This window comes from Aquarana catesbeiana, linkage group LG01, assembly GCF_042186555.1.
Source record: "Aquarana catesbeiana isolate 2022-GZ linkage group LG01, ASM4218655v1, whole genome shotgun sequence".
Taxonomy (NCBI): Eukaryota; Metazoa; Chordata; class Amphibia; order Anura; family Ranidae; genus Aquarana; species Aquarana catesbeiana.
Genome location: NC_133324.1, coordinates 836,150,551 through 836,169,818, shown reverse-complemented (window position 1 = coordinate 836,169,818; position 19,268 = coordinate 836,150,551). Strand labels below are relative to the sequence as shown.

Sequence of the window (19,268 nt, the reverse complement as noted above, 5' to 3'; positions counted from 1 at the left end):
CCGCATGTTTGCAGCGCTGTAGGAGTGGTGTATACAGCGGCACTTTGCAGGTGGTTTTAACTCTTTTTCGGACACTAACAGGGGTTAAAACCATCCCGCCAGCACCCGGAATAGCGCCACTAAAACAACGGTAAAGCGACGCTAAAAATAGTGACGCTTTACCGCCGACGCCCGCCCACCCCAGTGTAAAAGGGCTTTGACTGCGGGTTAGAAATTGTCTTAGAGGTTGCCTTAGAAGTCGCCAAAAGTAGTGCAGAAACTACTTTTGGGAATCGGTGCGATGCCACAAAGTTAGCGTCTCACCGATTCAGACGATGCTATTGCCGGCAATAGCCATCGATTTGGCATGCGATTTGACATGTCCTCTTGCCAAATTGTGAACGTGGGCTTAACGTCAATGTAATGACATGTTTTTACTATGTGCCGGTCGTCAAGTGGCTAGAGAACTGATAGTGATCGGCTGGGAAAATCCATCACAGCTGATTGACTTTCTATTTATATTGGAAGGCTGCCTACTTACATCTGGAAGTGAAGTACCTATAGACATTGTAATCAACACCTGATTAAGTTTATTCCAGCAACCAAAAATCCTTAAGGCTGGGTTCACACCATTGCGAATTGGATGTGAAACGGTAAACCAGGACGCACCGGACCCCTGCTGGGAGCCACATGCGGCGATGGTGTGAACCCAGCCTAAAACCCTTGGGGCTTGTGTACATTTGCAGTGGGGGGGGGGGGGGGGGGGTGTAACACAGGCAGTTGAGCTGCATATTTACTGCCCCCTTAAACTGCAAAGGCACTCGGATAGGCCATTTAGACATTCCACAGCCGGGATGCTTTGCTTTGTGGTCTCAATGATCTCCCATTGCAGTCAAGTGATGAGGGCTCATATATTTGTGGCCTGGATAAAAGATGTGAAAGTTGCCAATAGCAGTTGAAAACATAGGTCTTCTGCACTGCTCTCTGTGTACTTCTGTAACTAAGGGCTCCTTGGTCCAGAACTGAAACTACAGAGGGGACTGTACCTTATAGTAGGTTAGAATTATATTTTTTCCCATATGGGGTGTTAGACAATAATCTGTACCTTATGCTTAACCCTCGGAATAGATTACAATGTCCATGCATGTTTACTACTACTGTTTTGTCATATGTACACCACATTCATGTGAACCTGTTTCCTGTCTCCTGGCTAATACTATTCATCTCCTTTACTGTTTTTACTGAAAACTTCAATACAAAACTTTGAATAATAGAATTATATTTTTTTCAGGAACTTTACTGATTGCTGCAATACTACAGGAATGTGTGAGGTGTGTCCTGTGAACATAATGAGGAGATTTATTAGGTGCACAGTGCACCTTTCTTTGTATTTAAACTTGTGTTGGGTAGAATTTTTTTTCTTTTACTTCCTGTTAAGACACAGGGATGGGAAGTAAGATATGTCTCCAGTGAGGGCACAGACAGCAGTACATTTTTCCAGGAGACTAGGGAAGGGTTAAATCTTTTTAGGTTGGTATTGCAGCTGTGTGTGAGGAGATTGTATTTTCTTGTCCCTAGAAACCTCCAGTTATCCATATCCTCCATAGCAGGATGCTTGGGTAAATGTCTTCAATGTAAACAAAAAGCTAGAGAAAAAACTGTTTTTTTTTTCCCCTCCCATTTAATTAGGTATTCGATGTAAAAACAGGTTCACCTTATTTACTAACATTCACTTCACAACATATACAGTTTCTATTTCTTTAGAGCAGTGGTCTCCAAAGTGCGGCCCTTTGCTTTTATCTGGGCCTTCGGCAATATTCACCCCACTGTCAGCAACAGAGAGGCATAGTTTGTGCCACTGACACCAGGACACTGTTCCTCCCACTGACACTAATGATGGGGCACTATTCCTCTAATTGTGACCAATAATGAGGCACTATTCCTCCCACTGACACCAAAGATGAGGCACTGTTCCTCCCACTTACACCAATGACGAGGTACTATTCCTCCCACTGACACTAATGATGGGGCACTATTCCTCCCACTGACACTAATGATAGGACACTATTCCTCCCACTGATACCAAAGATGGGGCACTATTCCTCCCACTGATACCAAAGATGGGGCACTATTCCTCCCACTCACACCAATGATGAGGCACTATTCCTCCCACTAATACCAAAGATGGGGCACTATTCCTCCCACTGATACCAAAGATGGGGCACGATTGATCTTTTATTGAAAAGAATCAAGCAACCAATTTTATACAAAAGTAAAAAACAAAACCATAGTACAAAACTTCAACAGAAATCAAAGGAATACACATCCATGTTCAGAATTTATACAATATACACATAGTCCACTACCAAAAACTATTTACATAAAGCAGCAGAGAGGGCCTAAGAGGCACTTCCCGTCACCTATGTACGCAGCCATTTATCAAAAATTAATCAAAAAAATAATAATCTAGGGTGATAAGAGACAGATAGCCACACCCGGGAAAGAGACTCCTGGCAGTCAGGGAGGCTTGAAACCCCTCCACGCCTTCAACCAAGCCCCCCGACTCCACTTGTCTCTCTCAAGAGCTCGAATCTTCCCCACCTCATGCAAAATGTCATACACCACCACCTCAACAGGAATGATTTTTATGCCAAGTGCAAACATGACGCTGTGCATTCCAGGTGAAATAACGGACTACTAGGCTAACTAAAAAAATGTATCCAAACAAAAAACCCCACCAGTATTGAATGCTTCGTACACCCACTCAGTATAACCCAGCCTGGAGAGGAAAGGCAAACCGAGGGCCCACCCTATCTGTTTGTACACCTCTATGTGATGAAGCAGAAAATGGTCCATAGTCTCCTCCTCACCTGCACACTCCTCCCGAGGACAGCTGCGCTCCATCTCACTGCGGAATTTCAAATTGCCCCGAATATAGAGCCTCCCATGGAAGCACAACCAGGCCAGATCCCTACATTTAAGGGGGACTTTATCCAAATTAATCAGTCTTAACCCTGCCCTCAAAACTGGGCCTGGGCAATCCCTTAAGACCAGTGGGTCATGAAAGACTTCGCTCCAGACTCGACTCATAAGGACTTTCCTCGGAACCGATCTGAGATCTTCAGCCGACAATCGCCACTGCCGTAGTAACTTCAGGCACGGAGCGACATAGGCTGGTAGCTGACCACGATGACCCCAGAGATTCTTCACCAAAAGGTGTAGAAAAGGCCTAAACCAAGATCTAAATATGCGTACCCATCCAGGAGGTTCCACTGCAAGCATATTACCAATGTTAAAATTGAGAAAAAGCAGCAAAAAGAAAAGAACTGGGTTAACCATACCTAAGCCACCCTCCCTCCTGGATAGATAGGTGACATTCCTCTTGATGGGGTTCAGTCTGTTACCCCACAGCATCTGGAAGAACACACTACTGACCCTAGCATAGAGAGACACTGGCAAGATGCAAACAAAGCTGACATACAAGAAGATCGGAATCAGGTAAGTCTTAATGAGATCAACCCTTTCCCCTCCTGATGAAGGGGTCGATTGCAAACACATAGAGCAGGGGACTCAGGGGACAACCCTGATGTACTCCAAAGTCAAGATGGGCACTATTCCTCCCACTCACACCAATGATAGGGCACTATTCCTCCCACTGACACCAATGATGGGGCACTATTCCTCCCACTCACACCATGGATGAGGCACTATTCCTCCCACTCACACCAATGATAGGGCACTATTACTCCCACTGACACCAATGATGGGGCACTATTCCTCCCACTGACACTGATAGGACACTATTCCTCCCACTGACACAAATGATGGGGCACTATCCTCCCAATGACACCAATGATGATACACTATTCCTCCCACTGACACTAATGATAGGACACTATTCCTCCCACTGACACCATTGATGGGGCACTATTCCTTCCATTGACACCAACGATGGGGCACTATTCCTCCCACTGACACCAACGATGGGGCACTATTCCTCCCACTGATACTAGTGATGGGACACTAATCCTCACACTGGCGCTAACAATGGAGCACTATACCTTTCTCCAATAGCAAAGAGGGGATACTGTTTACTCCCACTAACACCAGGACATTTTCTACTCCTGCTAGCCACAGTCCAGCCCCCCTAATGTTTGAAGAACTGTAAATTGGCCCTTTGTTTAGAACGTTTGGAGACCCCTGCTTTAGTAAATCAACCCCAATGTGCACAACATATTTTTCTACAAACTATACAAAGAATTATGATTTTTAAAGCAGAAACAAACATTAGTAACATTATTTACATTAAAATTAGACTTTAGAGCTCCTTTACATGGCTGTTCTTAGCTGCACGCTGCCCAGACATTGGGCCTGGGGAAGGAAGGGAAAGGGAACTATGTGAGATCATCCTTTTCCCTTCTACCAGGTGGAAGTCATCGTGTTCCCTGATCAACTGTGCTGGTCCTTGGTTTTAGCCTGTCCATACCAGAAGGAAGTGGTTCATGGAACTTTGCACAATATGGCAGATGGCACCTCTCTAGGCCCCCTGAAGTCTTCTTCTGATTAATAAAGCAACCAATTTTTGGTCCAAGAAATCCTCCTCCTCCTGTTCCTGTTCCTGGACTTGGGTCAAAGCAATAACTCCAAGGCCAATAATAAATAACACGTTATCTCCTCCAATTCCGCAACATGTCTAGTTGACGAATGGCCATTCAGAAACAAACTGAAAAGCGCTAAATGAAAAGTGCTAAATGAAAAACGGGGCCAGACAGGGAATATGAGGATTTTTGCCCAAGTAGACTAGGCAAGAATGAGAGGATTCCCTCCCAGACAGCTTAGGCAGGGAATAGAAGGAGTTCCCCCAGGCAGACTAAATGGGGAATGGGAGGATTTTCCCCAGGTAGACTAGACAGAGAATAGGAGGATTTACCCAGGTAGACTAGGCAGGGAATAGGAGGATTCCCCCAAGACAGTTTAGTTAGGGAATAAGAGGACTTCCCTCAGGCAGACTAAGCAGGGAATAGGAAGATTTCTCCACATAGACTAAGCAGGAAATAGGAGGATTTCCCCAGGTAGACTAGAAAGGAAATAGGAGGATTTTTCCAGGTAGACTAGAAGGGGAATAGGATTTCTTCAGGTAGACTAGAAAAGCAATAGGAGGATTTCCCCAGGTAGACTAGACAGGGAATAGGAGGATTTCCCCAGGTAGACTAGAAAGGGAATAGGAGGGTTTCTCCAGGTAGACTAGACAGAGAATAGGAGGACTTATCAAGGTAGACTAGACAGAGAATAGGAGGATTTACAAGGTAGACTAAACAGGAAATAGGAGGATTTCCCCCAGGTAGACTAGACAGGGAATTGGAGGATTTTCCCCAGGCAGGCTAAGTAGGGAATATGAGGTTTTTCCCAGGTAGACTAGAAAGGCAATAGGAGGATTTCTCCAGGTAGACTAGAAAGGCAAGAGGAGGATTTCTCCAGGTAGACTAGAAAGGCAATAGGAGGATTTCTCCAGGTAGACTAGACAGGGAATAGGAGGATTTCTCAGGTAGACTAGACAGGGAATAGGAGGATTTTTTCAAGGTAGACTAGACAGGGAATAGGAGGATTTCCCTAGGTAGACTAGAAAGGGAATAGAAGGGTTTCTCCAGATAGACTAGACAGGGAATAGCAGTATTTCTCAAGGTAGACTAGACAGGGAATATGAGAATTTCTCCAGGTAGACTAGACAGGGAATAGGAGGATTTCTCAAGGTAGATTAGAAAGGGAATAGGAGGGTTTCTCCAGGTAGACTAGACAGGGAATATGAGAATTTCCCCCAGGCAGACTAAGCAGGGAATAGGAGGTTTTCCCCAGGTAGACTAGACAGGGCATATAAGGTTTTCTCTAGGTAGACTAGACAGGGAATAGGAGGATTTTTCTAGGTAGACTAGGCGGGGAATAGGAAAATTTCCCACAGGCAGAATAAACAGAAACTAGGAGGATTTCTCCAGTGTACTAAACAGGGAATACAAGGATTTCATTCCAATAGAGGTAATGTTTAACAGATCTGAGGCCAGCGGTGGTGTGGAGTTTAATATAACTGCATTTATCCTTAAAACTAAACATTTTTTTCTCAGACCTCATCAACTGTCAAGTTCTGCATCTGCTCATCTAACTTGGTATGTGTTTACTGAAAATAATTGCTGTTTACTGCCAAAATGAAATTTCCCTGAATATATTTAAAGATCAGTAGCTATGCAGGTGCCATAACAGATGGCAGACTCACAGTTATAATGTAAATTTATATATAATGATTACAGGAAGATCTTGTGTTTAGCAATAAACATTACTTTATTTAAATTAATTACCGTCTTGCAACTAATAGAACGAATTTGCCACAAACTAAAATAGGTTGAAAAGTACAGAGACAAGCATGTACTCCCACCCACATTACAATACATTTATCTGTCTGTTCTGAATCCAATTGTTTGAAGATTGCAGTGTGAGTGGTGGTGTCTTTGATCAGATGCTTTAAGAATATGGAGTTGGATTAAATGGAATATCCAATACATAACTTTTAAAATCTCTAGATCTGGAAACATAGGGGTTGATTTACTAAAGGCAAATGGACTGTGCAATTTGCCCTCTGCAAGTGCAGTTGCTCCAGAGCTTAGTAATTGAGGTAAGGCTTCACTTTGCAAAGAGCACCCAATCACGTTCAAGGAAAATAAAAAAAAATGAATTTTTGTTTGCACATGATTGGATGATGGAAATCAGCAGAGCTTCTGCTCATTTACTAAGTTCTGGAGCAACTGCATTTACAGAGCTTTTCTCTGCCAGCTATTTTCTGTGATAGCTGGCAGGGTAATGTTTTTTACGTATAGAAAACAAAATGTGTGTGACTGTCATTCGATCTGAGAAAAAAAATGAGGAAAAGGATAAGTGTGAATAATTGATGTGTGTTACAGAAGATAATCTTGAAAAATGTAGACCATTGCATGATTTTTTAGACTGGCTGTGTGCTAATTTCAATTTCAGTTCAGTGTCCGGAGCCATGCAAGAATTTTTATTTCAGAAAACTGGACAGCTCTTTACCAGGCTTACAAAAACAGATGTTCAGTACCTTCAAAAAAGAAATGGCACTGCACTGCACCGTAATATGTAGTAAACACATATTTTTTTTACTACATGTTAGCATTGTGACTGGGCACTTAAAAAAAGGCAGAAATTTCCACCTCATTTTTCATATTTATTATTAATAATATTTATAATTTTTAAATCAATAACATAGGGCCACCTAGTCCATCTATTTAACCATGCATTTATATCCCAAATACAATTAACAACTAAAATTGTTATGCTTTAAATAAATTACATGCACAGATTTCGGTGGAGACTAATATGTAGTTTGCGTTATTTTCACCTATGTGTAATATGCACTATATTTAAAGAACTGTGTGTAGCCTACCTGGGGTATTTAGCTTTTATTAATTATTATTTTTAGCAGTAATGGTAAAAACTGTAATTCAAACAAATCCTCAGTTTAAATAAAAACCAAAAAATTATACCCCACTGTAAACCTAAATCTACACAAATTGTTCTAAATCTGTGGCCCTAGTTGAACAACAGTCTTTCTTTCCTACTGTCTAAAAATTTGAAAAATGTTTATTGTTAGATTTTAACATATATATTTGATGAGGATAATATTATTATGGTACAATGTATCTTTCCTAGTGCAATGATGGTTGTTAAAAAAAAAAAAAAAAAGATGTATATAGATATATATATCTTTATATATGTGTATATATATATATATATATATATATATATATATATATATATATATATATATATATATATATATATTCTTATTGAGCCAAAAATAATTGACACATGCAAATACTAACTGAAGTGTGTGCTGTAGTTTGGGTTGAGCTTGTGCTTTCTTAAGGCAGATCTCTTTGGTTAGTTGCGTCATAGTGACACTGTCTTATTGGGTGAATGTTAGGTGGATCTTACTTGTTCCTTTTAAGTTCTGGTTGTTAAAGACATTGCTTGGTCTTGCTGGATATAGAGAGAGAAGGCTGTCACTGTGTATGTTGGTAAGTGCTGAATTCCGTTTACTGAACATGTAGTAATATTTTTTCCTCCTTATACACAGATTTACTTAGTACCCCAGTAAAAATTGCAATGACTACTTCCAACATTCTGTAACCTACATCAACCAGATTTTAGATTTATGGGACAATATTAAATAAAGGATTGTTGCAGGTAACGCCATTTTGGACGTGGTTGTTGTAGTGCCTTAGTTAAACCAAGTGATGAGATGTAATATGCAACAACCTCTACATTAGTCCACCCACAATATTTTGGGGTTGCTTCTGACCGTCTGTTCCCTGGAAAAGGCCATAGTTATGATACAGAGCAATCTGAATATGTCCAGTTCTAATACCACATAAACTACTGGAAAGCTTTTTGTGTTAATCTCTGTTCATACATATAGAAGTTTTTGGAAATGTAGTTGATAACAAGATTAACAATTTATAAAAACTTGATTGACTAGACTAGCGATTTTCATTTTATTCTGCACCCCATCATATTAAAAGATAGAAGATTGCTACCTTAGATTTTGTACCATGCAATGCATTGTATCCAGTGCTACCAGGCAATAAATTGTTGTATCCATAGTTATTGGATATGTAGATTTTAGGGGCTTCTTTACACATTTTTGCAGATATAGGGTTTCTTTTTTTTTTTTATTGAAGAAATGTAAATTACCGGTAGTTCAAAAGTGGAACTGTTGCAGCTAATCAGAATTCTTTCATTTTCTCTGTAAAAAAAAAAAATTGACAATACACCTTTCTTGATAGCCCTTTTTGTTTCAAATATATCAGTGTTGAGTAAGATAATGACTGTGTTAAGAGCTAAGCACCTGTATTTTAAAAAACTCCTTTTCCTAAATGCAGTAGCCAAAACAACCAATCAGAACTCTGCTGAAGTTGGGTTAGGTGTGATGGGCTACTGCTGTTAAAAAAAAAAAAAAAACAAAAAAAAACAACTATTCACTGAATACTTTATTTTAGTAGCCGAAGCTTTGAAGAATATACAGCATACGTGATGTGCAATGCACAGTGCTGTTTTAAAAACGATGGCAACATTTCTATTTGTCTCTGTAACAATAAAGAGTGACAGACCTGGAATCTGTATTTGGTTACAGATATTTATCAGCATGCTGAAAATCTCCATTATTCGGCTTTTAACGTATATATGTTTTGATTATAACAAGTGATGCTTGAATTGGTTGTATGACCTGCCCATATCTGGGCATGTATGAAGCATACAGTAGCGGAGCCTAGCTCGTGGGGGTTTTAAAGCTCTCTGAGGTTGCAGGAAATGAAAAAGTCCTGTTTTGAAAAAGGGCCTTTAAATTTAAAAAAAAATATATGTTGCTCTTTCCTTACCTAATAAAATCTTTCTAATGAGACTTTTACTTTTTAAGTCTCAGTGTTTCTGTAGAATACAGGGCTTGAAATTCTGCGTTTTTGGAAAGGGTCGGGGACTTTTTTTTTAAATGCTAAACAATGCTTTTTTGCTTTTTTGGTTCAATAAACTACAATAGAGAAGCTGCAGAAAAGCATGTAGTGTGTTTTTGCCGTGGTTTTACTGTGATTTTGCCGCGATTTGCGTTTTGCATTTTCTAATTTGCCCAACAACAAATTGGCCAAAAAAAAAGCATAAAGAATGCAAAAGGCAAATCGCAGCAAAAGTGCGGTAAAATCGAGTGTGTAAAAACGTAACACATACAGCAAAAAGCACTGCAGATCAAAAGCAAACTGCATAGGTGTAAACCAAGCCTTAAGGTACATGTAAACTATGACTGAAGGGTGTTTAGTACTGTGTATCATAAACAATTGCCTGTTTTACAATATGAAACATATGAGATAGATTTTCACTCACAAGAAGACGCACAATCAGCAAGTGGTCAGGGGCTGGTTTTATTCCAGCGCAGTGCTACTTTACAGCAGCAGAGGTGGAAATTCATAAATCAAGCTTTTATTTTATAAATCTGTCGAATTAATTCTGTTTAGCATTGCCTTGCAGCAGAAAGTTCGCTACCATTTTCAACTTTTTCTCATCCTTTGCAGACTCTTTTCAGCCACTTCCGATCTACCTGCACTACAGCAATGGCTGCATGCATTTTTCAGGATGGATTTTCTGATGTTGACAACAGTGGACCATGCCTGAGTAACGTTTGTTGAAATGGCTACTTGTAGTCTCCATCGAAAACCTGTGTGATAGAAGAACAGTTGGGAGAACAGTTGTCACCATGTAACAGGAAGCTTCTGAAACAAAGTCTTAAAGCAGAATTAAACTCTGCCTTCAATTTTTTTAATAGCCCCTGGGAGCTCTATGCCATCATGTAGTAGTATGCCCAGCATATTAGTACATTATGGCAGACTTGTGTGTGTTTTTTTGGCCCGGATCTGATCATCTCCACCTGTAACCAATTAATGGGTTGATTTTTTAATTAAGCGAATTTTGCCCTTCATACCTCACAAGGGCTGCTTCCTTTATATATATATACGTGTTTTTAATGTCATATTTTTATGTTTTTGATGAAGGCCTAAGGCCGAAACGCGTCAGCATTTTTGGATGATGTTATTGCCGTAATGTCTAAATAAATATTTTCTATGGAGAAGCTGCCGAGTTGCCGGCCTGTACTTTCTATGGATCTATTATGGCAGACTTACCTGCCAAATGATCCCCTCAAGCGCTGCCGTGTTTACATTCTCGGCTGTCATGTCCTTCCATCTTCTCCCGGTCTTCCTTCCAGATTTGGAATTTTTGGCTGCTTGACTGACCAGGAGTCACATCATTTCGGAACAGAACGGTGCTGTAAATGTATGCTGAGCTGTTTACAGCACTTATGACAGAAGAGACCAATAGGATCTCTTCTGTCATAAAAATCCTACCTGAAGTGTTTTTTCTTTTTTTTAAGGTCTCTTTGATATGCCTCATATGAAGGCCGTGATTACTCGCATAGGGGTGCACAGGTGTTTCATGAATCTCTACGCAGGCAGTCCCATTGGGATGCAGCGGCTGCACGGACACAGCCACTGTTCCCAGTGTGACATCCATACAGCAGCAAAGGGACAGCCTGCATGGGGATGCACTGTGCATCCCTGAGCGGGTAAACACTCCCCTCCATGGGCTTGCTGTTATGTGTGCCCTGTGTAAACAAGGTCTAATATCGCTTTAATGAAATTATTATTGGTATTCATTTATTGAACGCTGCAGAATTAGAGATATTGAAATTGAAGTTTGAAAATTTCATTAACATGTTAAGGCTAATTTGAAATTTTAGGAATTATAATGACCCGTTAGGTGTTATATGCAGCATGCATATTATTATTCTTTATTATTATTATTCTGTTATGGTGTTTTTTTTTGCTAGTCTACTAGCTTTCTTTGCACTCAATTTTACCATGTAAAACATCCATAGACCAGAAAAAAAAAATGAGGCGAGATTCTGGAAATGGAAATAGGAAGTTTTATTTTCAAGTATTAAAGGGAGTGAAGCTGAATTTCATTTTGCCAGACCAGAAAGTTAGCACTTGTGGGTTTAGCTGTCTATAAAAAAATACACATTTGCTGTCTATACATTAAATTTTCATCCTATTATTCCTTAAGTGGTAAAATTATGCAGAATATTGGTGGTGGAGGGTGCGCATTGTTCGTAGAAAGCCGAGAGGTGTGCACTTAGACTGTAACATGGGACAAAAGCCAGAACAGTATTACAAGTTGATGTACTAAATTCATGAGCTTTAATACTGGCCACTATCAAGCAATTATCTAGCAATCTCAGCCACTTTCAATCTGCTTTCAATAGCAAAAATGACTGAATGGCTACAGACAAACTACCTAAAATATATATTTTTTTTGCGATCGAAAACTGGTTGAAATTTCTTCTATGCACATGAAATGACTCATTTCATTGCATGTTATCCTGGTCAAACCACACTTTTAGGCATAACATTTTCACTTCTCCATGATAATGTTTTTAACAGCAAAATGCTTCCTAAATCTATATATCTCAGGCTATAAACATTTCGGATTAATTTTGTACAAGGGGAACTTCAGGCAACTAATACAAAGTTAAAATACAATATACAGTGTCTCACAAAAATGTGTACACCCCTCACATTTTAGTAAATATTTTATTATATCTTTTCATGTGACAACACTGAAGAAATGACACTTTGCTACAATGTAAAGTAGTGAGTGTACAGCTTGTATAACAGTGTAAATTTGCTGTCCCCTCAAAATAACTCAACACAGCCATTAATGTCTAAACCGCTGGCAACAAAAGTAAGTACACCCCTAAGTGAAAATGTCCAAATTGGGCCCAATTAGCCATTTTCCCTCCCCGGTGTCATTTGGTGTTATTGCTCTCACTCTCTCATACTGGTCACTGAAAGTTCAACATGACACCTCATGGCAAAGAACCTCTGAGGATCTGAAAAAATGAATTGTTGCTCTACATAAAGATGGCCTAGGCTATAAGAATATTGCCAAGACCATACAGCAGTTTAACAGGACAGGTACCATTTGGAACAGGCCTCGCCATATTCGACCAAAGAAGTTGAGTGCACGGGCTCAGCGTCATATCCAGAGATTGTCTTTGGGAAATAGATGTATGAGTGCTGCCAGAATTGCTGCAGAGGTTGAAGGGGTGGGGGGTCAGTCTGTCAGTGCTCAGACCATACATCGCATACTACATCAAATTGTTCTGCATGGCTGTCGTGCCAGAAAGAATCCTCTTCTAAAGATGATGCACAAGAAAGCCCGCAAGCAGTTTGCTGAAGTCATGCAGACTAAGGACACGGGTTACTGGAACCATGTCCTGTGGTCTGATGAGACCAAGATAAACTTATTTGGTTCAGATGGTGTCAAGCGTGTGTGGCGGCAAACAGGTGAGGAGTACAAAGACAAGTGTGTCATGCCTACAGTCAAGCATGGTGGTGGGAGTGTCATGGTCTGCGGCTGCATGAGTGCTGCTGGCACTGAGGAGCTACAGTTCATTGAGGGAGCCATGAATGCCAACATGTACTGTGACATACTGAAGCAGAGCATGATCCCCTCCCTTCTGAGACTAGACCGCAGGGCAGAATTCCAATATGATAATGACCCCAAACACACCTCCAAGACGACCACTGCCTTGCTAAAGAAGCTGAGGGTAAAGGTGATGAACTGGCCAAGCATGTCTCCAGACCTAAACCCTATTGAGCATCTGTGGGGCATCCTCAAACAGAAATTGGAGGAGCGCAAGGTCTCTAACATCCACCAGCTCTGTGATGTTGTCATGGAGGACTGAAAAAGGACTCCAGTGGCAACCTGTAAAGCTCTAGTGAACTCCATGCCCAAGAGGGTGAAGACAGTGCTACAAAATAATGGTGACCACAGAAAATATTGACACTTGGTCCTAATTTGGACATTTTCACTTAGGGGTGTACTCACTTTTGTTGCCAACGGTTTAGACATTAATGGCTGCTCATTGAGTTATTTTGAGGGGACAGCAAATTTACACTGTTATACAAGCTGTACACTCACTACTTTACATTGTAGCAAAGTGTAATTGCTTCAGTGTTGTCACATGAAAAGTTATAATAAAATATTTACAAAAATGTGAGGGGTGTACTCACTTTTGTGAGATACTGTTTGTGAATTGTTGAAACTTCCAAAGGCTTAGCACTTCTGTTCAGCCAGTCTTGTAGTTTACAGAGAACTCCGCCACATTGCATAGCTGGCTAGGTGACACAACTACTTCTTATTGTAGCTTAGTCCTCTTGCACATAGACACCTAAAAACACCACATTTTTAGCCATTCAGAAGTTTTTTCACTTAATTAAATGCAGTCCATTGTTTTTAATGTACCTGTACAAAGAGGCATGTAAACTTTGACTGCATATAGATCGTGTTTGCATATACAGTACAATACAACCCAAGAATATCTAGAAGACTTTTTCTGTGCATGTACGAGTACACGCAAAAAATGTGTGAGTATCCACGTTTACTTTATGGCCCATCCTCGCGGTTTTATGCGGGAATTTTTCTGCCACTAATCTGACGTTCATACATCAGTACCGTGTGCAAATACCTCTAGCCCCTTAGTACCCTTAGCCCCATATGACACAAATGTTTCTGCCATTGGAAACGTGAAGTTAAACTTTGACTTCCTCTACCGAAAGTCACATTGATACTCCCTGAATTCCTGATCACTAGCAAACGACCAGCGATGGAGATACATATCACTACAGCAAGGGAGTGATGCATTAGGATAAAGTGCTGCAAATATTACACTTTGTCACTGGTGCATTACAGAATTGGCAGTGTGATCCGCAGAAATTACTGCTTTCCAGGCCAGCTGCCTATTCATAGAAATTACAACCCTTATGTTGCTTACTAATTGTACAGTGAACAGGCAAGTGGCACGGGAAGGATAGAGTGGTGTCATCTATCTGACTGTGTAGTATGGCAAATAAATTTAAAAAAGTCTCCACCGTTTACTAGCAATTTTTTGCCAGGGTACACTGACTGCAATGCACATACAGCATAGCTCCCAAGTGTCCCTGATTTCGAGGGACTGTCCCTGATTTGGAACAGTCGCTCTGTCCCTCTTTCCTCCTCATTTGTCCCTCATTCTGGTCTGATCTTTATAGTTGTATATAAAATGCACTACTTATGTATCAAAAACTGTTTCTCAGTGCTAAACCTTTCATCCAATTTCTAAATTGCTACATTCGTAAATTCCAAAAGCCAATATAAAGGAATAGTAATGGTAAAAAAAAGCACTTGTGGGTTTAACCAATCATTTTTTTTCCGTACAAGTCACCTTAAAGGAGGACATGGCAGGGGGTGTGTCCTATGCCTTCATACTTTTGTTAATAAGTGTCCCTCATTCCCATCTCAGAAAGTTGGGAGGTATGCATACAGTGCAGTATATACCACGACTCGAAGTTGCCAGGTGCCAGGAATCGTATAACTCCTGCACACATGCAAAGGATTTACAAATATCCAAAGCTGTGCGAAGAATTAAATAAAAAGACATTGGGGTTTATTTACTAAAGCTGGAGAATGCAAAATTAGGCTCACTTCTGCATAGAAACCAATCAGCTTCCAGTTTTTTTTGCCAAAGCTTAATTGAACAAGCTGAGGTTAGAAGCTGATGGGTTTCTATGCAGAAGTGAGCCTGATTTTGCACTCTCCAGCTTTAGTAAATAAAGCACATTGCCTTTTTACTATTGCATGCTTGAAGTAGGTACTTCTCTTTATCTCAATTCACACCATGCAAGAATGGCCCTGTACGCATGGGCATCAGGTTCAGATGTAGAGCAGAAAGGTGTAAGAAACACATACTGGGGTTGATTTAGTAAGGTGTACAGAATCTTCTCCTTGCAATACTGAATGAGGTGAAGCAAAGTGCACTTCAAACATCCAGTCATTTGCACGTAAAAATACTGATTTCTTTCATTCCCAATGCACGTTTGGATACTTAAAGAGGAACTGCAGTCTACTCACATAATTTGTAAAAAAAACATTGTTGCCATTCTGAAGCTTCCCTCCAACCAGCATATTATTTTATATATACTGTGATTCTGTACATGCCAAATATGTTGCAGAAATCTCCCTCCACTGAGTCTGGCTGCATGCATTTTAACTGTGGGCAGCTGAAGCTGCTGCCTGTTCACTTCCTCCATTTACACACACACAGAGGCACACCTCCAGCCCTACAGCTCTCATTGGCCCTTTTTTGACTCATCCCCCTCTCTTCCTGGCAAACTCTCACGAGAGTGAGAGAGAGCGCTGTGCATGATGTCATAAGCCTAGGCTAATGACCAGACAAGAAACAAGAAGTGGGCTGTATAAGGTATTTACTGGCAGAAAAAAAAATGTTTTACTATCCAAAGTTAAAACAACAACGGCAGAAGATTTAATAGATGGGAAGATGAAAAAATGACTGAAGTTCTGCTTTAACCCCTTCCCGACCAGCCACTGCAGTTGTACTGCGGCAGGTTGGCTCCCCTGGGCGAACCGATGTAGCTGTACGTCGGACCGCCTTTTGACCACTAGGGGGCGCGACACCGGAGCCGATGCGTGTGCCCGGTGGTCCACGCAGAGAGAGAACGGAGATCTGTCAATGTAAACAGACAGATCTTCGTGCTGTCAGGGGTGAGGAGAGCGATCTGTTGTTCATACTAAGTAACCTAAGTGGTTAACAAAAAAAAATACCTGTCTATGGCCAACTTTAAAGATCTAGAAGCTTGGCTTCTGCATTCTACGTTAAGAGTAGCTTGCAGCCTACTCAAAGACCTGCTTTAAAGAAAACATTCCAAAGGTAAGAATATATTTCTGAAAGTGCACTCAGAAGTAAAGTCACTGCAGATCCGAGGGGACATGCAAGGAAAATAAAAAACAGCATTTTAGCTTGCACATGATTGGATGATAAAATTAGCAGAGCTTCCACCGATTTCAGATCCACCCCTTAGATTTACAGCGACTGCACTCCGATTTTTTCGTTTCTACATGTCAAAAAAGGTATATGATAGTTATATGTGCAGTATACAGGGATATACTGACAGTAAACTCCAACTACTGTGAAAGTTCTTTCATGATAATGATCTGTAATCTAAGGACTCTAAAGCCCCTTTCACACTTGTGCAACTTGGAACTGCAAAGTCGCATGACAAGTTGTAACCCGTGATATATCTGTGCAATTTCAAGTAGCAGCGACTACAAAGTAGTCCCTGCACTACTTTGGTCCGACTTTGATGTGACTTGAGGTCCATAGAGCTTCAAGTCACATCAAAGTCGTGGCAAAATCACGCAAAAATCGCGGCAAAATCTTTCAGGTCGCACAAGTGTGAAAGGGGCCTTAAGTGTATTTCCACTTTTACAGTCAAATTTGAGAAAACAAACCCCATGGGGATTATTTACGAAAGGCAAATCCACTTTGCACTGCAAGTGCAGTCACTGTAGATCAGAGGGGGATATGCAAGGAAAATAAAAAAACAGCATTTTAGCTTGCACATGATTGGATGATAAAATCAGCAGAGCTTCCCCTCATTTCAGATTTACCCCTCAGATTTACAGCGACTGCACTTCCAAGTGCACTTTCAGTGCAATTTCAAGTGCACTTTGCACTTGTAGTGCAAAGTGGATTTGCCTTTTGTAAATAACCCCCAATGTGTTGTTGGAATAGACATGAGCCTCTGCTCCGATATGTATTGTTCTTCTTATATGGTAACAAGAGCTCACGCACTAGGCCCTCTTAATTATTGCAATCATACCAATTTGAAGTCTATAAACGGTTACTTGAATTTGTTGTTATTGCATGTTGATGGAAAAGTGAACAAAAGAAAAGAAAATGAACACAAAAATGGAGTTGTTGCCCATAGCGATCAATCTCCAAGTGACTAAAAATAAATAAAAACTGAAAATTGCTGTGCGGTTTGTCAGAAAAACGTTTGAATTTTAGAATTAAAATAAGGTTTTGTCTGGTGTGTTAAAACGTGTGTAGATGTAAAGTAGGTGGGTCCTCATCAGTCATGAAGTGTGTAGATAAACAGCAGTCACAGGGGGATAATCACCAGTCTGGTGGTGTGGGGGTTGCATGTGCTTGGGGGGTGAGGGGGGTGTTGCAGAAGCCTGGAGAAAGTTTGACTGGAGGTATTGGGGAACGGAACAGAACAGGACAGGAATGGACACCCATGTATATTACAACTGGTGCAGGTTTTATAGCTTAAGGTGGCTATATGCTAGTAGAATTTCATTCAAAATGTATTTTGTTAGATTTTCTAATTATTAGTGAGGTCAAATCAACATTCGCTTTCAACTTCAGTGATGAGAAAATTCGAAGACGTAGGATGGAATTTTTTTTTTCTGGAATGAAAGAATTTCTAAAGCTGGCTATAGATGGTTCAACTCTCAACCAGTGCAGCAGGGCCAAGATTCTACCAGCAGGGTCGGCTCCCTGTGCACACCGCCCCCGGCTGGGAACATAATAGCTCCGTGGGAGGGATTCCCCCATCAACACTGACTGTGTTGATGGGGGAATTGAGTGATTTTCTTTCCTATAAGTCGTGGTTGCAGGAAAGAAAATCACATCATCTATGGCCTGTATTACAGTGTAGGTGTTTTTCGTTCAGGAAAGTTGAATGTTTCATTTCAAAATTGAATGTTAAAAGCAAATGAAATTCTGAAGTACTTTCAAATGACATTTGTCAAGTCTTTGAATGTTTTAAGATTTTTTTGTATAAATGTTTGCAGGAACGTTTGTTCAATATTCTACCAGTGTATGTCCAGTTATAAACCTATAAAATGTGTGCATCAGTGGGATTTGGGATATAGCAGAGCTGATCCACAAGCAACTCTCTCCTCTCTTTTGAAATGATTTGGGCTTTAAATATGTTTGTAAATGTCAGTGGCTGGCACATCACTGTCTCGTGACTATGTGCAGCTACCAAATATGAGATCTCTGCAATTTATTATAATAATCATCTGCATGAGCATTTGTAAAAACGTTACAGTCATACGCCAGTTTTCTCATGTCTAATGGCTTTTAACTTCATATATATACACACACGAGTGTGTATGAAGGTCATAGAAATTCACGCACTATACTGACTTTGTTTTAACATATTGTAATATGTGATTAAATGACCAGCCACACTATCCTTTTCGTCTCCAACTGCTCTCAGATTTTCTCATTAGTGCCCATCTAAAGTAATAAATTAAGTATATAAATGTAATACAGCACACACTATACATATGGATCTTTTGTGTTTTCAGTAAAGGTAGGGCTTAGCAAAGCATAGGACCACCTTGGCAAAGTCGGTTATTATATTGTGCATATTATATGTCAAAACTTGCCGAAGTATATTTATTATTACGATAGCTAGGCCTTTGTTCAGTGTCAATCTAACTGATAATGTATGTTACATGTGTTGGGAATTCCCTTATAACACTCATTTTCCTATATATAGATCAAGAAACTCAAACTGGGGATTACAGCATACATAAAGTTTTTTTAAATGTCTATTAGGCTGGGTTCACACTGGTACGACAAACGCTCCGACATTGGGAGCTCATCTTGCATGACCTGTGAAAATTAATGTTTCCCTATGGGAGCCGTCTTAACTGGTCGACACAAGTCGGTCCGATTTTGAAAATGCTCCCTGCACTACTTTGGTCCAACTTTGATCTTACTTCAGCTCATTGAATATCAATGAAGTCGGATCAAAGTCGGATCG

At 40.4% G+C, this 19,268-nt stretch overlaps 1 protein-coding gene across 3 annotated transcripts in view; it reads left to right on the top strand.

Annotated features, from left to right (window-relative positions):
• The window catches only part of RHOH (ras homolog family member H), a 64,429-nt gene that overhangs the window by 32,725 nt on the left and 12,436 nt on the right, over positions 1-19,268 (top strand). The window contains exon 1 of one of the 3 annotated variants that reach the window (XM_073608550.1): positions 7,903-8,060. The exons of the other annotated variants lie outside the window; for them this stretch is intronic. The gene's annotated coding sequence lies outside the window, so the exon portion shown is untranslated. Of the gene's footprint in view, positions 1-7,902; positions 8,061-19,268 lie in introns of those variants that run through there. 3 annotated transcript variants of the gene reach the window in all.